The 27,452-nt window shown below is 42.9% G+C and overlaps 1 protein-coding gene across 1 annotated transcript in view; it reads left to right on the forward strand.

The window, feature by feature from the left end:
• Nucleotides 1-27,452, forward strand: part of MRPS27 (mitochondrial ribosomal protein S27) — a 176,004-nt gene that overhangs the window by 80,067 nt on the left and 68,485 nt on the right. The window lies entirely within an intron of this gene.

Consider the following 27,452-nt stretch of genomic DNA (forward strand, 5'->3'; position numbering starts at 1 on the left):
CCGATGGGGACACAGATGTGCAGCAAGACTCTGATAGGGACACAGTTGGATGGGGAGTGTCGGTGCACAGCCATTTTCACATCTCTCCAGAGATGTTCAATCGGGTTCAAGTCTGGGCTCTGGCTGGACCACTCAAGGACATTCACAGAGTTGTCCCGTAGCCACTCCTTTGTTATCTTGGCTCTGTGCTTAGGGTCATTGTCCTATAGGAAGATAAACCTTCACCCCAGTCTGGTCCTGAGCGCTCTGGAGCAGGTTTTCATCAAGGATGTCTCTGTACATTGGTACATTCATTTTTCCTTTGATCCTGACTAGTCTCCCACTCCCTGCCACTGAAAAACATCCCTACAGCATGATGCTGCCACCACCATGCTTCACTGTAGGGATGATATTGGCCAAGTGATGAGCGGTGCCTGTTTTCCTCCAGACATGATGCTTGCCATTCAGGCCAAAGAGTTCAATCTGTTTCATCAGACCAGAGAATTTTGTTTTTCATGGCCTGAGAGTCCTTCAGGTGCCTTTTTGGCAAGCTCCAGGCAGGCTGTCATGTGGCTTTCACTGACGAGTGGCTTCCGTCTGGCCACTCTACTATACAGGCCTGATTGGTGGAGTACTGCAGAGATAGTTGTTCTTCTGGAAAGTTCTCCTCTCTCCACAGAGAAAGGCTGGAGCTCTGTCAGAGTGGCCATTGGGTCCTTGGTCACCTCCCTGACTAAAGTCCTTTTTCTTTGATCGCTCAGTTTAGCCGGGTGGCCTGCTCTAGGAAGAGTTCTGGTTGTTCCAAACTTCTTCCATATATGGATGAGGGAGGCCACTGTGCCCATTGGGACCTTCAATGCTGCAGAAATGTTTCTGTACCCTTCCCTAGATCTGTGCCTCGGTACAATCCTGTCCGGAGGTCTACAGACAATTCCTTGGACTTCATGGCTTGGTTTGTGCTCTGACATGCACTGTTAACTGTGGGACCTTATATAGACAGGTGTGTTTCTTTCCAAATCATGTCCAGTCAACTGAATTTACCACAGGTGGACTCCAATTAAGTTGTAGAAACAGCTTAAGGATGATCACTGGAAACAAGATGCACCTGAGCTCAGTTTTAAGTGTCATGGCAAAGGCTGTGAATAATGTGCATGTGCTTTTTTTTTTCATTTTTTATTTTTAATAAATTTGCAAAGATTTCAAACAAACTTCTTTCATGTTATCATTATGGGGTATTGTTCGTAGAATTTTGAGGAAAATAATGAATTTAATCCATTCTGGAATAAGGCTGTAACATAACAAAATGTGGAAAAAGTTTGCTTTTGGGTTAAAGCGGACCTTCAGTCATTTTTTCAGCTTTCCATATATTAAATCTTCTGCCCTTGTTGTTTTAACTTTGGATAGTAAAACTTTTTTTCTGCCAGTAAATACCTTATTCAGCCCACTTCTGCCGCGTACACACGAGCGGACTTTTTGAGCGGACTGGTCCGCCGGACCATCCGACCGTGTGTGGGCTTCACCGGACCTTCAGCGGACTTTTTCTGTCGAAAATCTGATGGACTTTAAATTTGGAACATGTTTCAAATCTTTCTGACGTACTCAAGTCTGGTCGATAAATCCACTCGTCTGTATGCTAGTCCGATGGACGAAAACCGACGCTAGGGCAGCTATTGGCTAATAGCTATCAACTTCCTTATTTTAGTCCGGTCGAACGTCATCACGTACGAATCCGTCGGACTTTGATGTGATCGTATGAAAGACTGTAAAATCGGGGTATGTGGCGCTGCCTTGTCAGGGTACCTAATAAAAATAATCCGTGCTCATAAGTGCATAGCAGCAATCACTTAGCCAGATACTATGTGTATGTGAATGTGGGTATACACCTTTTACACCTTGGTGCTAGTATTACAAACCCATACCATACTCTTACATATATCTATAGTGCAATTGCCATCCGTGCCAATAGTATTAATTAAATAAACAATATATATAAAAAACTCTAATCCCCACCACCTCTTGCTAAGAGAGGAATCCATCCACTAGAAATCCCCCTTGCAACTAATGTGATATCCAATCTCAAAAGTGTCAATTAATCAATACGTGCAGATATCCAAATTCCGTGTTAATCCACTTTTCCATCCACATTCATAAGTGGATGGGAGACATAAGTCTTATATCAGTTCATCAAATGTGCCAAAGTACTGCAAAAATTGTTGTAAAAAATATATAGAAAATAGTGAAAAATCTGCAAAAAACTGTATGGTTCCAGCATAAGCACAAAAATAAAATATATATATGTATAGGCAAAGTTAGTGCATAAGTTCCAGCAAAAAGCAACAGTCTGTGATTGGTGACTTTCGTGAAGCAGGCAACTGATATCCGGTGACTTGCGGTGCTCCCCCTCAAAGATCCCCACTCACCAGCTCCCTACACCCCTGCAGGGGTAATAGGCATGTAGTACCAGGCAGAAGAGTAGTCCCAGTGGGCCTGTCCCCAGGTGCTTCCGCTCTAGATGTAGTATGTCCGTCCGTGGTTTTAGGTCATCCTGCTGGGTTATACTTCATCAATAGGTTAATGGACACTGGTAGACTATGTTGGCCCTCTCTCTCACTCTCGTGAGAGTTTGCCACGAAGGGAAGGGGAATGAGTCATAAGAGGGGCCAATCAGAGCTGGAAGTGTGCCTCCTGTGTGTCTGTGTATATCCAGGAAGCTGAAGCTGCTGCCTAGCTGCCCACAGTTAAAATGGCTGCAGCCAGACTTGGAGGGAGATTTCTGCAGAATATTTGGCAAGTACAGAATCACAATATATATAAAATAATATGCAAAGTGGTTGGAGGGAAGCTTCAGAATGGCAAAGATGTTTTTATTACAAATTATGTGAGCAGACCGAAGTTCCTTGAAGCCTGTATAACTCCCTACCTGACCCTTTCTTCAGTTCCTTCATTTTTAATCCCAACTCTGCCAGAACTTTTTAAGTTTATGGACAGAATTGGTAAGCTGCAGCATAATAAATGTTTGCTTTTGGAATTAATACTGCTTTAAAAATTAAATCAAAGGTAGAAAACCCACCATCTTTCATCCATTATTTCATCTTTAATTTATTTATGTCAAGCAGGGATCAAAAGGCTGAATTACTTAGGAGACTGCTGGTTTCCAGTTGGCACTGCTTAATATTTTAGATGGATTACATGTCGTTGTATAGCTTTGTTTCTAAATCACATTGAGTAATATCCAGGATGTTGTATTTCTTCAGCCTTGTGTTGGGGTAACATCTTGCAAAGTGAAAGTCGCTCACTAATATTTGTAAAAAAAATGATATGAGCGTTTAAAGTGATCCCATACTCTTGTTAACCCTCCAAAATTGCAATTTTCATCCAAAGCAGGCACTTGCTGGGGCAGCTTGGGAGACCTGAAACCCAAGTTGCTTTATTATGCAAATCTGCACCTCACCTAGGGTCAGCACTTGGACCCACCTCCTCTTTCACTTTACTACTAAACAGTAAGTTTATTCATCATAGTCGTACTCCAACAGACATCAAAGACATCAAAGTCACCAAGCTTCATGCTACCAAGCACTATGGTGCTACCTATACTAAAGCCTTAACCCTTGGCCCTAAAGATAGAGCTTTGTCTCCGTCATTTTTTTTATCAGAAACTAACCAAATGTGTTAAGATGCAATTATTTGATGAAAGACTAGTTTTGATAAAAGATTCATGTCTTTCACAGGCTGGTGTCACTAAATTTTGGATGAGTTTAATAAATTATCATTTTCATCAAACAGGATTGATTGGTAGTTTTAGCAATCTCCATTTGAATTAGACCAATTTGGTCTTTTTGTTGTTGTCCTAAATGATTTTATTTTCAAGTGAAAGATTTTGGGACAGTTTAAATGTATCATTATGTGTATTGCCATCCCTGGAACTCTTGTTTCTTAGGATACCCAGTCTTCAGATTTAGACATTAGCCCACCTTTCAAGGAGGAAAACTCAAGTGATTGCTTCCTCACACTGTTATAATGCAATCCTGGAACACTATTCTTCAGTGTTTCAGGGTGAGAGGTAGAAACTGAATGTCTTTGTAATAGATTATTAAATCTTATACAGTTTCCTGCATTGTAATCTCTAGAAGTTTCTAGTCCTATCCAAGTCCACCTTGTAGTTGTATGCGTTTCTGCACACTTCTGTAATATAAGTGAAACACTCTTCTATAATGGAATATAAGTGAAAAATCAAGCTGATTGGGACTCAGTTTTGGGTTAATAAGTTTGTTGGAAAAATACGAAATACGAGGCCTCCTTCTGGACTAGTTGTTTTGCCTTCATACTTGTTTTAAATGCTTTTTAAGTCACTGACTTAGGATATGATGTGTAGACCAGACGTTAAGGCATCCCTCATTTTTTCAGCTGACGGGTATATTATAAATCATGAGAATTCTGTACAGTATGTATTATTGGTCCTAGAGTTGGTGTACAAAAGGTAACTGTATACTGGTTGTTACAGTGTGGATTTATGGTCAACAGCACTGAGAGTATGTCCACCAGTCAAGTTACATAAAAATAGATGTATATAAGTGTTGGGTTTCATCCACATTACTTTCAGTGCACTGTTTTACTGTGACAGCCAAGGGTGGTTGCAATGTAGATACCCCTCTTGCTGTTTATTGAAGTGCTGCTGCACTGTACAGTTAAGTTATCCCCCCTTCAAGTGAAGCTCAGGAGGGTACATAGTACCCTTCCAATATGCATATATTAGGTACGTAAAGGTAGTAGCCTTCCTCCCTCGCATGAATGTGTAGCACCCCCTTGACCCAAGGAGACATGGTGGTGAGCCCCAGAGACAGGATGGGCTTTACATTTCACCTAAGGGTGTAGGTTGTTATGCATGGTAGGAAGTGAACAAATCTGCGCCAGTCACTTTTATACAAAATAGAAAAGGCTTTATTGCTCAAACAATAAAATCCTCGGGAGAGAGGGGTAGAAGTTTAGGACACCCAGAAAACAAGCAGGCAGAAAGACTAGCAGACTCCCCAAAAATAAACTGCAGTACAGAAAAGGGCTTTTAAGCTGTACCCAAGGTTCTGTACCTTCTTCGCAACAGCTGTCTCCAATAGCAACCATGACTTACAAGAAATGCAGAAATTGAATGAGTCACAGCTTCAACCTATGGCAGAGTGACCTCTGGTACTTCATATCTGGTCCTCATCAGATCCCTCAGTGTCCTCATACAGGCTTCCAAGTCTCAGAGCCTTGAACACATGGTTAGGCTTCAGGATTAGTCACACAGCTGCTGCACGTACAACCACCCCACCCCAAGCCAGGGCCTAGGCAAAAGAGACATCACCTGGCCTTCCCAAATATTTATACTCTCCCCTAGTATGCACCAATGGCCAGAAAACTCCTACTGGCTGACTAAGAGATGTATAAATCCTCATAAGCCAGTTTTACTGTAGCTCATCATACCAAAGGTACCAATGACACCTACTGGCAAAAGGGAGGAACTACAACAACACTGAATTTAGTGGAAACCCAAATGATCAAATAGACCACAAATCAGCCGGGTTACTTACCACCCAGCAACACTGTTTAGAAAAAGGGGGCTACAAATGCCAGAATGGAAAAGATGTTGCAGTGTAGGTATCCCTTATGCCATTTACGGAAGTGTTGCTGTACAGCAAATTCTTCCTTCCATTGACTCCCAGGGGGTACAAAACATTCATCCACTACTTGTATATGGGGTAAGTAAAGGAACTGGCCTCCCTTACTTTTGTATGAATGCTGCAATGGCTACATGACCTAAAAATTAGCATAGGGTATCTGATGTTGAGTCTATGAAATCTATTTTTATTGGTAAAAGTGTTTCCTGCTAAACTGTTAAGTTCTATATTATATTTGCACATGCAACTACAAATGGGCATGATGCCTGGGTGAGGAGAGTGATTTGTTGTTCATAAGCATTAGGAACAACAGATTGCTCTCCTCACCCCTGACAGAATGGAGATCTGTCTGTTTACATTGACAGATCTCCATTCCTTCCTTCTCAGGAGCAATTGCGAGTAGCCGCCGGTCACGCGCACAAGCTCCTACGTCACGTGCACCCTATACTCCTTAAAGCGCCCGCCGTACAGCTACAGCGATTCTCTCAGGAGTGCCATTCTGCTGCCGTCAAGCGGTTAAGGTAGACTGAAGCCTTAACTGGATGATCTTTAGTATCCTAAACAATTACCTTGTTTTTTTTCTTGTACAAAATATTGTTTTTAGCTTTGTGCTAGATGAATGGTTTTTAGTATAATGTTTTCAGCGGACGGCTTCCCCAAAGGGATATTCTTGTTTTAAGTACAGTCTGACCTCTACACAGATACGCAAAGAGGAAACAAATCCTCCTACATAAGTTGTACCTGTTTATCTGCTGTCTTCTCTTCTCTACATCCATTCAGAGTAGAGACTTTATAAAGCTTGTCTGAGCTGTCAGATAAAAAGAGGGTGGAGAGCTGAAATGACACACTGCAGAGCTTAATGAGGAGAGCTGCGAGCGGACTGGAGGGAAGGGACACTCTCCCTTTCACATAGCACACAGGGACAAGAGCTGAGGCTGTCAGTCAGCTGAAGGCCCCTCTCCTGTCACCATTTTTCTCTTGGTGTCAGGAAAACCTGTCAGAAGTGATTCATGCTGATAGCAGAAGAACAAAGCAGCAGACAGATATGACACTTAGTACTCTTAATTGAGACAAGTACATATTTTAGAGGGATATGCTTTGTTCAGATTTCATGCCTGAGGTTTACAACCACTTTCATGAAAGCTGCAGATTTAAAAAGAGTAAACACTACTTTTAAAATTCCATTGACATGTTAAAGATTATATGAGATTTTACTGATTGGGTTGACATCTACATCAACTGATCCCACTTCTAGAAACTGACATATGGTTTTTCTGGGTTAACTCTTTTTGCACCACCTTATTTCATTAGCCTGTCTTTATAATTCTTTAATTTGCAAACCTGTAACTCTTTTTTTGTTTCAGTGAGCAGTGGGTGCTTGCAAAGGACTTGTGAGCTAGTAATATAATTAATGCATGTGTAGGTTGTAAATTAGAGTTTATTCGGCCTGCTCTGGGACTGTGGAAGGAGAAATTCTCAGTACAGAGTTACTATAGCAACAGCTCACCCCACCAGTCTCTTGATTGTTCCTAGCCTATCACCGGTCCTGCCGTCTGCTTGTCATTGGTACAGTATTTTTATTCACACACCGCTCCGGTAATGTACCTTGGGAAAAATGAGATCAGATGTCTTTTATTAAAAAAAATGCGTTGGCACTTACCAATGTATTGCAAGCGTTTACTGCTAGCAAGGCTTGTTTTTTTCCCTTTTTTTTTTTTTTTTTTTTTTTTACTTAGACATGTTTTGAAGATCAGTGATGTTATTAGATTCCTCGATAGCAGCTGCTTATTTCGTCTTTTTTTTTTTTGCCATAATTCTAAAGCAGCAGTGTGCTTTTGAATATCGCATTTGTCTGTATTTATCCATACAGATGTCATACAGACTTTTATCCTGATTTAAAAAACCACAAATCATAAAACACATGATTTTCCAAGAGATGTTTAAAAATAATAGGTAAATGTACATTGTTTCTTATATAGACCTTGCTGCCATTCCATTCATTTCAGCAAAAACCTTACTATAAGATTATATGTGCATTTAATGTATTTTAGGGCATATTATTTTACCTGTAAAAGCCTCCCTTGTGTTGACATTCAAATGACCCGAGACTGCTGCTGGGTGCCGCCATCTTGGATGTCATCAGCCCCACTCAAGTGACAATCTATAACCACCTTAGCACTGGAAGGTTTTACCCCCCTTTATGACCAGCACATTTTTTGCTATTTAGCACTGTGCTACTTTACCTGGTAATTGCGTGGTCATGCAACTTGTACCCAATTAAAATGTATATCATTTTTTCACACAAATAGAGCTTTCTTTTGGTGATATTGATCACCACTGGGTTTTTTTTTTTATCTAAACGTAAAAAGACCAACAATTTTTGGAAAAAACAATATTTTTTACTTTCTGCTATAAAATATGTACAATAAAAAAGGTCAAACTTCTTTATAGTGCGGTGGCCAATGTGACACTAACTGACACTGGGTGTTAACTGACTAACTGACACTAACATCACCAGGGGCACTAATATAGTGATCGGTGATAATACTATACACTCTCACTGTACTAATGACACTGGCTGGGAAGGGGTTAACATCTCGGGTATCAAAGGGTTGAGTTTGAGCCCGACAAGTGTTAATTTGTGTAATGTGTGCTGCTTTTTACTAAAATCTCTTTGTTGACTGAGAGACCATTCCCTCTTTATTGTCAACACAGGTCTCTGGGCTGTGATTGGACACAGCCGATTAGCGGGTGGTCCTGGCCATGAATCATTGGCCAGGACCTGCTGACAAGATCCTGCTGTGGCTAATCACAGCAAGAGTCGGCGCGCCCTCTACCCGTAAGTGGCCAGCAACGTACAGGCTGCCTATTCGCAGTACATTGCAGGCAGGCGGTCCTTAACCGCTTCCCGACCGGCTCACGCAGATTTACTGCAGCACAATGGCTCTCTTGGGCGAAATCCTGTATATATATGTGAGTTTCCCTTTAAGACCTGCCAGAGGGAGCGCACGGCGGGGGACCCCATGTGCGTAGCCGGCTGGCGCGATTCCGTGCACGAGCTCCAGCACGGGGATTTGAACATGTCGTTTGTTCCTACTAAGTAGGAATAATGATATGTCTCCTCCCCTAGTAAGTCGCATCCCCCCAGAGTTAGAACACACTGAGGGAACACACATTTAACCCCTTGATCGCCCTCTAGTGTTAACCCCTTCCCTGCCAGTGACATTTACACAGTAATCAGTGCATTTTTATAGCTGTATAAATGTCTGTATAAATGTCAGTGGTCCCAAAAATGTGTCAAGTGTTCGATCTGTCCGCCACAATATTGCTAAAAATCGCAGATCACCGCCATTACTAGTAAAAAAAAAAAAAATCTTACCCATAGTTTGTAGACGCTATAACTTTTGCGCAAAGCAATCAATATACGCTTATTGCGATTTTTTTTTTTTTCTTTTTTTTTACCAAAAATATGTATAAGAATATACCGGTATATCAGCCTAAACTGATGAAGAAATTTATTTTTTTTTTTTTTACATTGGGGGATATTTATTATAGCAAAATGTAAAAAAATATAGTTTTTTTTTTTTCAAAATTGTCGCTCTTTTATGTTTATAGCGCAAAAAATAACCGCAGAGGTGATCAAATACCACCAACGTTTTTCCAATCTTCTATTGTCCGATTTTGGTAAGCCTGTGCGAATTGTAGCCTCAGTTTCCTGTTCTTAGCTGACCCAGTGTGGTCGTCTGCTGATGTAGCCTATCTGCTTCAAGGCTCGATTCTCCTCTGACATCAACAAGGCATTTTCCTCCACACAACTGCTGCTCACTGGATATTTTCTCTTTTTCAGACCATACTCTGTAAACACTAGAGATGGTTGTGCTTGAAAATCCCAGTAGATCAGCAGACCAGCCCATCTGGCACCAGCAACCATGCCACATTCAAAGTCCCTTATATCCCCTATCTTCCCCATTCTGATGCCCGGTTTCAACTGTAGCAAGCTGTCTTCCCCACATCTAGATGCCTAAATGCATTAAGTTGCTGCCACGTGATTGGCTGATTAGCACTTTGTGTAACCAAGCAATTGTACCTAATAAAGTGGCTTGAGTGTGTATGTGTATGTGTGTATATATATGTATATATATATATATATATATATATATATATATATATATATATATATATATATATATATATATATATATATATAAATACACACAACCATGGGATAAATTAGGTAGCAAGTAAACATGTTGCCCATGAAGTTTATGTGTTCAAAGCAAAAAAAATTGTGATCGCGGTTTGTTGTGTATGGAGCTTCATGCTGCCCCGTATCCACAGCCAAAAGCACCTATATTTACATTGAACATCAGAACTGGGCCACAGAGTAGACTTCAGGATGGAGTATGGGAAGAAGGCAAGCAGGGGAAGGCAGTGTGATGCTTTGGGCAATGTTCTACTGGGAAACCTGGGGACCTGCCATTCATGTGGATCTTACTTTGACACGTACCAACTACCTAAACATTGTTGGTGACCACCAACACCCCTTTATGGAAACAGTATTCTCTGATGGCAGTAGCCTCTTTCAGAAGGATAATGCACCCTGCCACACTGCGATAATTGTTCAAGAATGTTTTGAGGGACACAACAACAAGTTTGAGGTGTTGACTTGGCACTTGACACTTCATGTTCATCCACATTGCAACATATTTTTCCTAAGCCTAAAGCAGAACTCCGGGAGAGAGATATGTCTAATTGAATTTTCAGGAAGTCAACTCTGTGATTCAAAAAATGCAGCCTGTATTCTGGCAAAGAGGAGGTGTTAGAATTGATTGATTGCATCATATCCTCTTCTCTCTCTCTAAACTGTAATCAGCCTACATTTCCCATGAATCCTTGGGATTGGAGAGAATGTGGGAGGGTACACTAGGCCTGTACATGTAAATGTGAACTCGACCACTTCAACATAAATCACACTCCTCATTCTGCAGCAAGCAAGCCATACTGCCCAGTAACATACGATATGATAGGTTAGAGCATTATAAATGCACAGCATTTTAATATAAATGCATATCAATATAATATAAATGTAATGCATTTAATATAAATGCAAACCAGTGCAGCTTATCAGGGACCACTAATGACGAATGTCAGGGACCACCAGTGCCGCATGTCAGGGACCACCAGTGCAGATTATCAGTGCCCATCAGTGCGGTGACACCAGTGCCTTATCATTGCCCATCAGTGCGGTGACACCAGTGCCTTATCATTGCCCATCATTATAGAGTGGGGAGAGTTACAGACAATCGGGACAGTTCTAATGTGCAGGGAGGCAGCGTTGTGGGACGAGCAGTGTTTTCACATACCTGTCTGCCAGCCGAAATGCGATCTTTCCCAATTATCTGTAACTATCCCTGCACTAGAGAGAAATGGCGGGTGGGTGGGCAGTGGAGACGGGAGGGAGGAGGACACCACCTCTATGGGCGGCACAGACTGGGGGCTGTAAGACCCCCTCTGCCCACTACAGTGAGCCAGGTGGAAGTACATGTCCCTGCTCACTTTCAGAGGACTACAAGGGGGCATGTCAGACTGCTGGCTGAGGTTACTGGAGGGATAGCAGTCAGCGGTCTTACAAACAAGAAATCAGCAGGCAATAACGTTTTTTTTAGCAAGTTCAGCAGACTATTGCAGAGGAACTACAGAGCTCAGAAGAAGATGGCTGACTTAGTTTTTGAAGGTAGGAGATCAGCAATGAGAACATGGAAAAAAGTTTTTTCACAGAGTTCTGCTTGAAAGTATAATTAATTCCAACAAAATGGTGTGGAGAGAATGGTTAAAAGCTGTGACGTATTTTTTTATGTGACCAGTTAAATTTTCTATCACCACCTCATGCATGGAGCATCTCCCCCATTAACACTGTCTGTGGTTGCAGGAAAGCAAATTGCTCCATCTATGGCTGGCTTTAGACCATCCTCACCACAACATTGAAAGATTTCCTACCTATTCATAACTTAGTGACAACTCAAAATATAGGATTTTTCCTCGCCTTCAGTCTTTGGTTGGTCACTAGGACAATAGAGCATTTTATTTTTCATAGCGGGTACACAGACAGCAGTAAAAACCCAACATAGGTTCTAATCCTCCCCATCTCTATCCAACATTTAAAAAAAAAATTGCTTTAGATACACATTGCAAAATGATATAACACATCTGATCTAATAAGTATTAGTATCTTATGTTATATATTTTTAAACCTATTCCAGGTTTCACCTTTACGCAAGCCTTGCAATTGTTGATGAAGCCCCAGCATATTTTGTTTCTATTTTCTGGCTAGTTGTAATTCAGTACCCCTTGGAAGAGGACTTGATTAATATTTCCTTCCATTCATCTGATCATTGTTATTCTGAACCCTTGTCTTCTCCAGCAGAGCAACCTGATTTTAATTGATTGCATCACTTTGTATGCTACGTTGCTCTATATATTCGCTTTACAATAAATAGGTCTCTTCAGTTTATCAGGCTAATATCAGAACAGTGTGACCTCTGTGGGAAGTCTCTGCAGTGTTTTAAGTGAGAAATCCATATGTATACCTATTATTGATTGCTTGTGGTATGATATTCTGATCTGGTGTACAGCATTAGCGCACCTCGCCTTACTCGGCGTTACAACTTACCAAAAACAAAAATTATTATGCATAGAAACTGAGATTTTTAAGTGACTTACTTCTGTTGGATATTTAATTGTGCTCCAGTGCCAGCTAAAAATTCTGTTCCCCTGTATCAGGTTGAAGATAAAAACCACTGCTGTCATCTCCAGTGATCTGATGCCTCTGCTTTTATCCGATTACTCCTCTCCATTTAGTAACGCTCATGCTCTAATATGGCAATTGTGCTTTAGTGAACTAAATGTCTCTTGGTCTACTTTAAAGTGGTTGTAAAGGCACAAAGTTTTTTTACCTTCTTGCATTCTATGCATGAAGGTAAAAAACATTCTGTGTGCAGCCCCCCCCCCCCCCCAATCATCCCTATACCTGACCCCCCTCTCGATCCAGCGGTGTCCACAAGAGCCTTGCCTCTCCAGGGGCTCACACTCCTAATTGGCTTTTGGCATTAGCGGGAACCATTGGCTCCAGCTGCTGTCCATCACAGGCAGTGAGCCAATTTAGGAGACCGAGGGGCGGAACTGAGCAGGTGGGTTGTGGTCACCCGGCAGGAGGGAGGAGCCAAAAGCATCGACAGGGGACCCGAGAAGAGGAGGATTTGGGCTGCTCTGTGCAAAACCAACTGCACAAAGCAGGTAAGTGAAACATGTTTGTTATTTAAAAAACAAAACAAGACTTTATCATTTTAAAAGCCAGTTGAAGCTTTGTTTATTACAGTAGGCCGTAGTCAGGCTGCATATAGAGCAGGGTTTCTCAACCTTTTTTACCTTCAAGGAACCCTTGATGAAAATTTTGAGATCTCGGGGAACCCTTGAAATAATGTTCACATCTACAGCTCATAGAACATTGGTGTGGTCAGCAAGATGTTGATATGGCAATCCTTTTTGGAAACCGCATTAAAAAATAGAATAAATATACCTATTTAATGTGAAACTTGTGCTAGCATCTTTTTGCACAGATGCTCAATTCTGTGTTGAACTTGAGATAAGCCGTGTACAGGAGGGAAGCATGGCAAAGTATAGGGATTAGAAGGGCAGAGCACAGGGGGTCAGGAGGGCATATTAAATAGGGATAGGGGGCACATTACATGAGGGAGGAGCGGGGGCAACATGGCACCTTATGAGCGACAGCAGGGTACATTATTGGGTACAGCAGGGAACATTACATGGGGACAGGAGGGTTACATTATGGAGCACAGCAGGGCATATTACATGGGAGCATAAGGGCTCAGTATGGGGCAGAGCACATTACAGTGGGGGGGCGTAGGACACATTATGTGGCAAGTTATAGGGCACATTGTGGGGGGGGGGGCACAGCAGGGCACATTACAGGGGGGCAGCACAGCATATTACATGGGAAGAGGGCACATTATGAGGCACAGCAGGGCATATTACATGGGGGCAGTAGGTCATGTTGTGGGGCACAACAGGGCATATTACGTGGAGGTAGAGGGGCACGTTATGGAGCACACAGCAGGACACAATATGGGGCACCATAACCTTGATGCATTACATCAGGTTAGGCTTTATAGGTGAGTAATAGAATGATTTCTAAATTGTGTATCTTTAGCAAGTGCTTAGCACTTCTGCCTAGCAGCACCAAGGTCATTGGTTTAAATCCCAACCATGGCACTACCTGTCTGAAGTTTGCATGTTCTCCCTGTGCCTGCGTTTCCTCTGGGTACTCCTGGTTCCTCCCACACTCCCAAGGCATAGTGGTAGGTTAACTGGCTCCTTTTTAAATTTTGCTCTAGTATGTGTAAGAATGTGAGTTAGGGACCTTAGATTGAAAGCTCCTCGAGGGCAGGGACTGATGTGAATGTACAATATATATGTAAAGTGCTGTGTAACTTGTCAGTGCTGTATAAATACCTGTAATCGATGAATAAAGGATGTCTTCTGAGTTCTGACTTGGAAACAATATGCAGATTCAGAGCTTTGTGTTCAGTCTGACTCTCATTTGCATACCATCCTTACATGCAGATAGACAATTCTTATATCTTATTGGTTTTTAATTTTTCAACTACATAAAAATAAAAAAAACCCTCTTACTGTAGGTAAATATTATTACAGCTTTCTTTACCTCTACAAATTATATTATGTAATTGTACAAAAACCCACATAGCTGTTTTATTTACATGTACTGTCCAGTTTTAGGCTTCTACTATATTGAATGTATGCATTTATATATCATTATTTACATATTAATGTCTGTAAGATGTTTGACAATCAGCATAAGAACAAGACCATTTTTTTTTTCAGTCCTGAAAATCCATAGGAATTGGGATGGGATGAGAGAGTAGGAGTGCTCCAGAGATAATAGAAGAAAGAGGCCATAGCTGTACTCCCATGGTATAAGGGGGTCATATGTTTGATGTACAGAATTAACTGAACACCGCTAATAGCAGAGGACACTAAAGTGGGGGGGGGGGGGGGGGGTGATGTGAAGGGAGCAAAGGGCACTGCATTGGGGGGGAGGTACAGAACACTACTGTGGGGGGAGGGGGGCTGAGGACACTGCTGTGGGGGGCAGAGGACACTACTGTGATGCCGTTTTTTTTTTGGGGGGGGGGGGGGGTTGATAGGTTTTTTTTTTTTTTTTTTTAAGGCTGGGTTCACAGCATTTCCCCGCATCCAATTCGCATGACAGGAGATCGTGACCGGCTCTCTATGGAGCTGGTTCACATATCTCCGAGGCGGCTGCAGATCGGCTTTCACAGGAGTCCTGTGCGTCTTTGGCTCTGTTTCAGAGCCGAATTCAGGCAAAGATTCGGAGAACAGGGAAGCACTGGACCCCTGCTGCGATCCGCGGCTGTCTGCAGTGTGAACCCAGCCTAAAGGGTACCTTGTAGCAGACCCCGCCCCTCCATCCCCCCCGGGGATCTTTGCTTTCCTCCATGTTGTCTAGGTAGATCTCAACCTCTGAAAGACTGCTTCCCCTGCATTAACTAACCATTCATAGTCTATATAGGTAGCATTGGGAGTTTCACAGGTGCAATGCAATTTTTTTCTGTTCACAGCTGTGCAAGTATAGGCCATCATGACTAACTAAACATGCTGTACTTATTTCTTTCCTCCTGTCATAATGGCAACACAGTTGTGGCCTTTATATCAAGTAGCAAACCTTACTGGGATGGAACTATAAATATGGGAGCTTCCTATTGGCCAACTTTGATACAGGCCTCCAATGGTGCACTGCCGGAAATGTTTGATTTTCTTAGCAAGTACAGACTTTACATTTCTCATTTCTCCTTTATGCTAAGATATATGGCAGACAACACTATGAGCAGTGTTTGATCATACGCTCAGAGCAAATGATCATCTTATGGCTATGAGCCCCATTGGAAAACGAAAACAAAAGGCTAGTTTTGGACTTTTACATTATTTATAGATACAGGAATGAATAAGCTTATAAAGTATTTGTGCAATATGGACAGATTGATATAGGGATTATACATGATTTTATATTTGTGTATGTGATATGTGTATAATAAAGTTGATTTTTATGATTCGTTTGTCTAGATTTATAGGATTATTTATAGAGACCCAGTTCTGTGAAGATTTGGTTTAGAGTCAAAGACAAGCTTTTTATTTGTGTTTTCTTCTGGATTTTGTGCTAGGGACTCCAAGATCACTATGATATGTAAGGACCCACTTTTTAAGTGATTTTAAGGACCTGGAGGGAATTTTGTGAGTTTTAGGCTATAAGCCCCATTGCACACCCACAAGCTGTTCTTGCAGTGCTTTCACCACTGAAAAAAGGTGTTCTTTTTTCTATTTGTTTCATTAGGAGCCACGTATAGCGCTCACCAACTTTTTTTTTTTTTGGGCGCAGTCACTATACATATGTCATAATTATTATTATAATACAGGATTTATATATCGCCAACAGTTTGCGCAGCTCTTTACAACATCGGGGAAGACAGTACAATTACAATTCAATACAGGAGGGATCAGAGGGCCCTGCTCGTTAGAGCTTACAATCTAGAAGGGAGGGTGCTTGCTATTTTATATACAGTACTTTCCTGAATCTCCGACACAAAACAAATTTTGACTAATTTATGAATGTATTATTTTGATTTTGTATATTTGTTTGGCTTGTATCTTCTTTTCATATCTATAGCAAGAACACAATCTGGTACGGGTTGGGAATCTTTGTTTTAAAGAAAACTTCATCGGTTACAACACTTTTATACTGGTTAGCTACTTTTTTTTAATATGACACTTGTCAATGATTTCAGGAACCTAATTATGGCATGTGGAGGAGCACTTGTTATGGCAATTGAATGTTAACTGCCCCTAGACAACTGGTGTGTGATTGTGTTTGTATAACCTCGAGCCAGCACATGTTGCAGTGAATTAATTGAGGGTTTTTGGAAGCAGCCATGCATGTCATTACGACTCTCATGTGGATTGCCCTAAGATCTCTTTACTGGTGCTGGTCATAGAGGTTGCACATCCATTGTAGGATTAACAAAGGAAAAGGAGGTTCCTGGCAAATTGATGTTTATTCACTTTAGAGGCACCGGTTTTATGCCATTGTATATGAGCTCTTGAACTGTGTTATCCCCAGTGCACACTGTAGTGGGACGTGATTGGACTGAAGGAAAATTGGACAATATCTGATAGGATAGCTGTAAATTGATTTCCTTGAAAATACAATTTGAGATTTTTTTCCCACGTTATATAAGGACTATTCACATCAAAGCCCAAGTCAGTTTTTTTTTTTTATTAAATGCTATAGTCATTGACGACTTCTAGCGATCAAATGGTTGGTGTTTCTCCAGAATGACCTATCTTCTGTTTGGGTCACCTGTTTTCACAGCAGCATGTTCAGAATTGAATGGACTATATACAGCCACTTTTTTGCTGGTCATCCTCCTCCTCTTCTTTTCTCTTCAACTTTCCCAAGCTTTTGAAATGATCCCATGTTCCCAGTGTTAGTTACTTTGGGGTTTACTTAGTAAAGCTGGAGAGCGCAGAATCAGGCTCATTTTTGCATAGAAACCAATAAGATTCCAGGTTTTATTGTCAAAGCTTAATTGAGGTTAGAAGCTGATTGGTTTCTATGCAAAAGTGAGCCTGATTTCACACTCCACAGTTTTAGTAAATAAATCCCTGTATATCTGGGCCTCACCAATGTTACTGGTTGGCTAAAGTTTAAAGACATTCTTTTCTGTTGTGCGGAGGTATAATATAATGATATTGCTTGCACATTTGAAAGTTTTGTGAATGCAACATTTACTTGATTTTCTAAACTATTAGTGCCAAAAATTAGAGTTTATGCAATGGGGGGGATTTACTAAAACTGAAGTACTCAGAATCTGGTGCAGCTGTGCATAGTAGCCAATCAGCTTCTAACTTCAGCTTGTTCAATCAAGCTTTGACAATAAGGCTGGGTTCACACTGGTGCGACACGACAGCCGTCCTACTTTGGATCCGACTTTGCCCTGCGACATGAAGCCGGCATGTGTCCGACTTTCAATGAACGGGGATCCGACTTGGATCCCCGCCAATGCCCGGCACTGTGTTTGGTATGAATCTTTAGGGGGAACTCCGCGCCAAATTTTAAATAAAAAACCGGCATGGGTTCCCCCTTCAGGAGCATACCAGGCCCTTGGGTCTGGTATGGACCTTGAGGGGAACCCCCTACGCCGATAAAAACGGCGTGGGGGTCCCCCCCAATCCATACCAGACCCTTATCCGAGCACGCAGCCCGGCCGGACAGGAATGGGGGTGGGGACGAGCGAGCGCCCCCCCCCCCTCCTGAACCGTACCAGGCCGCATGCCCTCAACATGGGGGGGTTGGTGCCTTGGGGGAGGGGGCGCGCTGCGGCCCCCCACCCCAAAGCACCTTGTCCCCATGTTGATGAGGACAAGGGCCTCTTCCCGACAACCCTGGCCGTTGGTTGTCGGGGTCTGCGGGCGGAGGGCTTATCGGAATCCAGGAGCCCCCTTTAATAAGGGGGCCCCCAGATCCCGGCCCCCCACCCTATGTGAATGAGTATGGGGTACATGGTACCCCTACCCATTCACCTAGGGAAGTGTCAATAAAAAAAACCACAGTACACAGGTTTCAAAATTAATTTATTGGGCAGCTCCGGTATCTTCTTCCGACTTCTCCCGGTGTTCCGCCTCTTCTCCCGGGCCCCGCCGCTATCTTCTTCCAGCTCTATTGCCAGCGAGGGGCCCGGTCTGCTGCCGCTGTCTTCTCGCTGTCTTCTCGCCGCTGTCTCGCCGCTTCTTCTCTTCATCTCTTCTTCCGATGTTGACACGACGCTCTCCCCGGCTGGAATGCTCTCTGTGCGCTCTGCTCTGACTTATATAGGCGGTGACCCCGCCCCCTTATGCCGTCACAGTCTCTGGGCATGCTGGGACTGTGACGTTTTAGGGGGCGTGGTCATCACCCGATGACCACGCCCCCTTATGCCGTCACAGTCCCAGCATGCCCAGAGACTGTGACGGCATAAGGGGGCGGGGTCACCGCCTATATAAGTCAGAGCAGAGCGCACAGAGAGCATTCCAGCCGGGGAGAGCGTCGTGTCAACATCGGAAGAAGAGATGAAGAGAAGAAGCGGCGAGAAGACAGCGGCAGCAGACCGGGCCCCTCGCTGGCAATAGAGCTGGAAGAAGATAGCGGCGGGGCCCGGGAGAAGAGGCGGAACACCGGGAGAAGTCGGAAGAAGATACCGGAGCTGCCCAATAAATTAATTTTGAAACCTGTGTACTGTGGTTTTTTTTATTGACACTTCCCTAGGTGAATGGGTAGGGGTACCATGTACCCCATACTCATTCACATAGGGTGGGGGGCCGGGATCTGGGGGCCCCCTTATTAAAGGGGGCTCCTGGATTCCGATAAGCCCTCCGCCCGCAGACCCCGACAACCAACGGCCAGGGTTGTCGGGAAGAGGCCCTTGTCCTCATCAACATGGGGACAAGGTGCTTTGGGGTGGGGGGCCGCAGCGCGCCCCCTCCCCCAAGGCACCAACCCCCCCATGTTGAGGGCATGCGGCCTGGTACGGTTCAGGAGGGGGCGCTCGCTCGTCCCCACCCCCATTCCTGTCCGGCCGGGCTGCGTGCTCGGATAAGGGTCTGGTATGGATTGGGGGGGACCCCCACGCCGTTTTTATCGGCGTAGGGGGTTCCCCTCAAGGTCCATACCAGACCCAAGGGCCTGGTATGCTCTTGGAGGGGGAACCCATGCCGGTTTTTTATTTAAAATTTGGCGCGGAGTTCCCCCTCAAGAACATCTGAGCACAAGTCGCGTGCCGAAGTCGGATCATGCAAGACGGCAATCCAACTTTGATCCGACTTCAATGATAGTCAATAGGCTGAAGTAGGATCAAAGTCGGACCAAAGTAGTACAGGGAGCATTTCTAAAGTCGGAACGACTTGTGTCGGACCAGTTAGGACGGCTCCCATAGGGAAACATTAAATTTCACACGTCATGCGACATGAGCTCCCAATGTCGGAGCGTTTGTCGGACCAGTGTGAACCCAGCCTAAAACCTGGAAGCTGATTGCTTTCTTTGGAGAGCTGCACTAGATTTTGCACATTCCAGGTTTAGTAAATCACCCCCAATATCCATTATTAAATGTAGAAAGCGTAGCGTTAAAATTATATCCAAAGATTAGAAAATACAAATGAAACAAAAAATATCAACATATAGAAAGCATGAGAAATTAAATTTAAAATTCAAACTGTGCTTCTAAAATGCACATAAGAAAAGAGTCGATATCCACATGACCAGATCTTCAGTGCACTTCTTTCTAATGCATGAAAAATAAAATTAAACTTCAAACTGTGCATATAAAGTCCACATGAGACAAAAGTAACAGATATCTACATAAGCAGATCTTCAGTGCACTTCTTTCTTATGATTGGTGAACCACAACCACCGAGTGGTAATGCTTCTACCTTCATGTAGTGGGATCGAACTCTTACTAGAAAAAATGTCCATTGTTGGCTAATTGAAGTTATTAGAGATGCAACCTCTTAGGATGGCTTAAATCCCTTCGTCAGGCTTTATACAATTTTGAAGTGTATTACAGTTCCAAAAAAATTACTGTTGGTCAGTAAAGAGTATCACTAAAAGGGCAACTCCACTTTTGTGGGGAAAAAAAATTAACAAATAAAAAAATATAGTGTATACAATTGTGACAATTTTGTAATTGAATGTTATTAAAAATCACCTTTCCTATTCAATCTGCAAAGCTGTAAGTTTCTGTGAAAAGCAATGCAATTTGGCTACTTGGAGGTGTTCTGTACACACACAGTGTATAGTACGCCCCCTGAAAATGTCATTTACTGCTTGTGTGATTGGCTCACTGATTTTCCCAGAAGTCTTCACTAAGATACATGTCAGATTTTTGGCATCCCCTGCAACAAAAAAGTCAATTTGGTAAGATACTCCCAAAGGGAAATCACATCTAAAGGGCACTTTCACACTGGGGCGTTGGGGGCGCCAACAGTAAATCGCTTTTAACCCCCGCTAGCGGCCCAAAAAGGGTTAAAAGCACCCGCAAAGCGCAGCTGCAGCGACGTTTTGCAGGCGATTTGGCGGTGTTGCCTATTGACTTCAATGGGCAGGAGGTACTTTTAGGAGCAGTGTATGCACCGCTCCTAAAGCGCCTCAAAGATGCTGCTTGCAGGACTTTTTTTAGCGTCCTGCCAGCGCACCGCTCCAGTGTGACAGCCCTCGTGCTTTCACACTGGAGTGACAGGAGAGGCGTTTTACAGGCGCTATTTTTAGTGCTAGAGCGTCTGTAAAGCGCCTCAGTGTGAAAGTAGCCAAAGGGATTGCCAATTTCCTCATTAGTGCCCGGCAGGTGATTGATAATTAGAAAACCATTTCCATACAGATTCACTTGGCACATGGACACAGACAAACAAACAGCTATTCCTTCATCATAACAAAAGGTAGAAATCTGCAAGTTTTGTTTGGTAAATTTGTTAAATTCTCTGCAATGTACATAGATCACCCAGAGGGGAATGTTTTTTTTTTTTCTCAACAAAAGTGGAGTTACTCTTTAACCACTTGACTTCCGGAAGATTTACCCCCCCCTTCATGACCAGGTCATTTTGTGTGATACGACACTTAGGTAATTTAACTGACACTTGTGCGGTTGTGTAACGCTGTACCTAGAATAAATTGTATGTCCTTTTTTTGCCACAAATAGAGCTTACTTTTGGTGGTATTTGATCACCTCTGCGGTTTTTATTTTTTGCGCTATAAACAAAAAAAGATCGACAATTTAGAACATTTTTTGACAAAACAACATTTTTTACTTTCTGCTAGAATACACATCCCATAAAAAAATTGTAAAAAATTAAATTTTGTCATCAGTTTAGGCCAATATATATTCTGCTACATATTTTTGGTAAAAAAAAAAAATCCCAATAAGCGTATATTGATTGGTTTGGCAAAAGTTATAGTGTCTACAAACTATGGGATTTAAAAAAATTTTTTTTACTAGCAATGGCGGCGATTAGCGATATTGCGGCGGACAGTCAAGAAACTGACACTTTTTGGGGACCAGTGACACTAATACAGTAATCAGTGCTAAAAATATATACACTGTCACTGTACTACTGACACTGGCTGGGAATGGGTTAACAGGGAGATCAAAGGGTTAAATGTGTCCCTGACCAGTGCTTTACTACTGTGGGGGAGGTGCTTTTACTAGTGGAAGGCATGGATCGGTGCCCCTGCTTAGAAGAGACATAGGATCCATGTCCTCTGTAGTGACGGAATGGCGATTTGCCTTATTTACATAGACAGACCGCTGTTCTTCCTGCGTACTGAAGCATCGGCGGGTGCCGGCGGACATCGAGTCCACCATACAAGTCGATCAGCTCCCGCTCTGTCTAATTACAGTAGGAGCGGGCTGTCGGCAGTGCGTGTGCCCCAGACCTGGAAGTGCAGGATCACCTACTGGGTATGTGATCCAGCACAGGAAAGCCGCCTTGCTGTCGTATATTTACAGTATGCGGTCAGCAAGTGGATAAACATCAAACTAAAGGAAAATGACCCCACGTGCTGCTCACCAACAAAGCCCAACAGTCACTATAGTCAGAACAGCCTCAACCCAGGCTCTGTTTAGACCATTCCCCAACACATTTTGCCCTACCCAAGAGGCTTAGGCAGGCCATACACTGTGCAAATTTCTTTCCAATTATGTCACTTCCGGTGACTCTCCAGAAGCAGTAATTACAAAATTTGTCGACTTGGCTGTTTTCACAGAACAGCGGCAGCGTATACACTACAGTACACAGTATAATGAGTGGATATTGTTAGTCCGCCTGCTAGTAACCAATAACATGGCCGCCTCCAAGGCGGCGAGAACTTTTTTACTCCTTAACCGGTGTTCAGTCAAAACAGCCAACTCATTGTGTACTGCCGTGTATAAGCTGCCGGCGTTCTGTGAAAACAGCCAAGTCATCGAAATCTGCAATTACTGCTGCTGGATAGTCACCGGACGTGACGTAATTGGAGATTTGGACGAATTGGCTCTTTTGACAGAACACTGGCCTTAGTCAGGGAGGCCTTCAACTTGGTCTTAAACTTCAAACTTTCTTTCAGTACTCTACTACTACTACTACTACTACTAAACTATTGGTGAAAGGTGGGAATAGACATAAGTAGACTTCCAAGTGTGCTTTGACCTTTGGCGGCGGGTTGACTTTATAGCGGGTAAGGTCATGACTGTAAGTGGACATTCTGAGCTCAAGTCAAACTGAGAGCAATTGTGCTTGGTTTCATGTAGTATCCAGTATGTTTTATTATCTGGAAAAATGGGTATATGCAGTGCTGAAATTGATAAAAGTTCACAAACTTTGGCACAAAGTCCATGTTTCTTTTCTGAAGTCACCCAAAGTGTAATTCAAACAGACTAGAGTGAATAATGATATCCTCCACTGAACATCAACACACTGGGCCACTTACCCCAAATAGTGGACCACTAGGTTATAGGTGGTCAAACAGGCATAATGTATATCCATAGGCTGGTCACGTCTCCACTAAGACAACAAGCAACTGGATCTTGTGTAGCCCTCACAGATGGTAGAGCCACAGGTTCATATATTGAAATAAGAGAAAATGACTCCTCATAGTGCAGTATATCAAATCCGTGTGTAATTTATTCCAAAAAGAATTCCAGAGTACTTACATTTAAAACTATAAAAATGAATATGTCATAAGGCATAAAACGAAGAGATTTTTCCAACCCACAAGATGGCTGCGGTCAGCGCGTATAGCGTTGTGACGTCAGATCCCAGACTCCACCCTACGCGTTTCGTCCAATGAGGAACGTCGTCAGGGGCGTCTTATGTTTTATTATCTGATGGTTTATCTGTCTGCCTATAACCCTTTCATCAGACAATGCGTAAATCATTTAGGTATCTTTAAAGTGTGCGTACTTTCTCTAGGACAAAATATCTTTTTATGTCCCATTTTTTATAATATATACTCAAGTGTATTACAGATCATGTGGAGCAAACGATTAGTGACAGCAGCATTCATATCACAAAGAAGTATAACTGGTTTGAAAGGCAGCATTTTGTAATATGCTCCACAGCTCATTGTACAGAGCGCAGCATGCCCACCATAGCTATGATATTATTACATTATAGAGAGATTAGACATCTTTTTTTCTAATCACAATATCCAGCTGCCTCAAGCAGTGGTGTCCAATACATGAGAAGAAATGGGGTAAATTAGAGGAGTGCGGGTGGCTGCAGTAATCCGGTAAATGTTCTGGAAATCGTGTTCAGTCACATGGAAGCTCTATGACTACCATGGAACACAGCTTTAGGCTGCTGGCGTTTGCACATCTCTGATTCAGTCCTGTTTTTCTTGAAGCTCTTCTCAGACAGCTCATCAAATGACTCTGCCTTTGTGTAACTATAACTGCAGAACACCAAGGCTTAGTATTATCACCACAGTCAATGAATTGATGGAGGGTGGCTTTCCATTATTACTGGCCAGCTGCAAGACAACACGAAGAAAGGAGGAACCGTGCAATTAACACCCAATGATTTCCTGTCGGAGACAGGTGATTTTAAAATGAATGTGTAATCTCTGCCCAACTTAAGTAGCTTCATTGTGTCCTGTCTTAAGGCGTGAGCGCTCTGTATTCCAAGAATGTATTCAAATTGGTGACGCCATGCCTCAGACACAATGGATACAAAGCGTTTTGTGTCACTATGATGAGGAATTAATAGGCTGCATGCTCTTGAATATCGCTTCACTGTCTGCGGTCAGATATATTCTGATTTCTGCCGTATTGATTTCACAAGGCAGACAAGAGAGTTGTGTGCTACAGCTACAAATCACAAGACGCTCATTTGGAATTCCCTTGAACAGCTTACAATATAGAGATATCAACAGTGACATCTTACAAGCAGTTATTTCCTTGATAATCTGACAGAAGCAAAGGGGACGGTATCACAAAGTATTTAAGATATTAGAGATCCCAGTAGGCATCAGTCAGTCAATGGGATTTACATAGAACTGGAGGAAAGGAACAGCGAATGCACTGCTTTTAAATGTTGTTGGTCTAATCTGGGCTTGAAAATGTACGGTTTAAAGCTTGAATGCAAGCAGATAAAAAAGAACACTTCATGCTGCTCTGTGTACATTAAAGAAAAATCGTTTTCAATAAATACTGTATTTATTGGCGTATAACACTCACTTTTTTACCATGAAAATCAGGTGCAAATAGCGTGTGCGTGTTATACGCCAATACTTCAATTTTAGCTGCCTCGGAGGGGGGCGGGACGAGCGCCGTCAGATTACATACAGTGAGAATCTCCTGTTTACTTGGCGGACTCTGTATTAGGAAGTCCCGTTCTGTCTATCATAAGAGATTCTCACTGCATGTAATCTGTTGGCGCTCGTTCTGCCCCCTCCCTGTCCCCTCTAGGCTGCAGATGGGCATCGATCAGGCTGCATTGATGGCAATGGTGAGGCTGCTGCATTGATGGCAATGGTGAGGCTGCTGCATTGATGGCAATGGTGAGGCTTCTGCATTGATGTGAACTGATGAGGCTGCATTGATGGCACTTGTGAGGCTGCATTGATGTGGACTGATGAGGCTGCATTGATGGCACTTGTGAGGCTGCAGATGGGCATTGATCAGGCTGCATTGATGACAATGGTGAGGCTGCAGATGGGCACTGACCCTTATTTTGCTTCAAAGTTCCTTATTAAAATTTTTTCCTAAAACTTCCCTCTTAAAATGAATGCGCGTGTTATACGCCGATAAATGCGGTATGTACCGGTTTGTGATAAAGCGCCATGTATGCAGTGTGGCTCCCCCAGCACCTGTTTTACAGCGATGTAACACACTACCATGCGTTGTGGTGTGATGCGTTGCTTAAAAAAAAAAGGTTCAGATTCATTCCAATGCTTTACGTGTAATGCGTAAAATGGGCACTGTGCATATAGTAGATTAACCACTTTTCCGCCGAAAAAAGTAAAAGTCAGCAGATACAAATACTGCAGCTGCTGACTTTTAAAATAAGGACACTTACCTGTCCAGGGCGCCCACGACGTCCTCACCCAAAGCCGACCCCTCCCTTGGCTCTAGGTTCAGGTATTGGTTCTCTACTGCGCATGCGCGAGTCGCGTTGTGCGTTCTGAATGGTCCCTGCTGTCTTCTGAGACCTGTGTATCTCCCAGAAGACAGCGGGGTGGGGGAACGGAGGAGGGGCCAGACATGGCCTAGTTCACCGCAGATTCAGCGGTGATTTTTCGCCAGAGGTAGGAGCAAATACCTGTATTAGAAAGGTATCTGCTCCCTTCCTGAAAGGTGCCAAATGTGACACCGGAGGGGGGGAGGAACCGGATCAGCCGAAGTTCCATTTCTAGGTGGAACTCCGCTTTAAGGACCGGAAGGATTTGCCCCCTTAATGACCAGGCCATTTTTTTTACGGCACTGCATCACTTTAACTGATAATTGTGCAGTTGTGCAACGTTGTACCCAAACAAAATTTATGTCCTTTTTTTTCCCACAAATAGAGTTTTCTTTTGGTGGTATTTGATCACCTCTGCGGTTTTTATTTTTTGTGCTATAAACAAAAAAATAGGGACAATTTAAAAAAAAAGTATATGTTTTTACTATATGCTATAATAATTTTCCAAAAAAATAAAAAAAAACAATTTCATCAGTTTAGGCCAATATGTATTCTTCTACATATTTGTGGTTAAAAAAATCGAAATAAGCGTATATTGATTGGTTTGCGCAAAAGTTATCACGTCTACAAAATAGGGGATAGATTTATGCCATTTTTATTATTTATTTATTTTTTACTAGTAATAGCGGCGATCTGCGATTTTTAGTGGGACTGCGACATTGTGGCGGACAGATTGGACACTTTTTTGGGGACCAGTGACATTTATACAGCGATCAGTGCTAAAAATAGCCACTGATTACTGTATAAATGTCACTGGCAGGGAATGGGTTAACACTAGGGGTAATCAAGGGATTAAGTGTTCCCTAGGGAGATATTTCTAACTGTGGGGAAGTGTACTGACTAGAGGAAGAGAGAGATCGCTATTCCTGATCACTAGGAACAGCAGATCTCTCTCTTCTCCCCTGTCAGAACTGAGATCTGTCTGTTTACATTGACAGATCCCCGTTCTGGCTCTCTGAGGAGCGATCACGGGTGGCTGGCGGACATCGCCGGCTACGCGTATCGGCTCCAGCGTCGCACGCGCACGCCCCATATTGCTCTTAAAGCAGCTGACTTACACCTATGGCAATTTGCGCAGCCCTGCCAACCTGCCGCAGTATAATGACGGTGGCTGGTTGGCAAGCGGTTAATAAAGTGTTACTAAACTCATAACCGTAAAATCAGTCTTTGTATGCAGTAAAGCATGGTTGTTATACTCACTGTGGAACGGGTTAATCCTGCACATTGTGTAAAAAGGCTGTTTGATCCTGTCTTCTCTGATCCTCCCCTTCTTCCACTGTCCCCAATCCATCTCCTGATAAGACAGAGGCTTTGGAGTCACTGGGCACATGCTCAGTTTGGTGTGTATTGCTAGAGAGTTTTTTTTGTCTTGGGAGGGTGCATGTGATCAGCACTGTCCAGGCACAGGGTCAGGGGTCCTACAGCCTCATAGGACAGTCAGAGAAGAATGGAAACTCCTCCTACAAG

Source organism: Aquarana catesbeiana, linkage group LG01 (assembly GCF_042186555.1).
Source record: "Aquarana catesbeiana isolate 2022-GZ linkage group LG01, ASM4218655v1, whole genome shotgun sequence".
Lineage (NCBI taxonomy): Eukaryota > Metazoa > Chordata > Amphibia > Anura > Ranidae > Aquarana > Aquarana catesbeiana.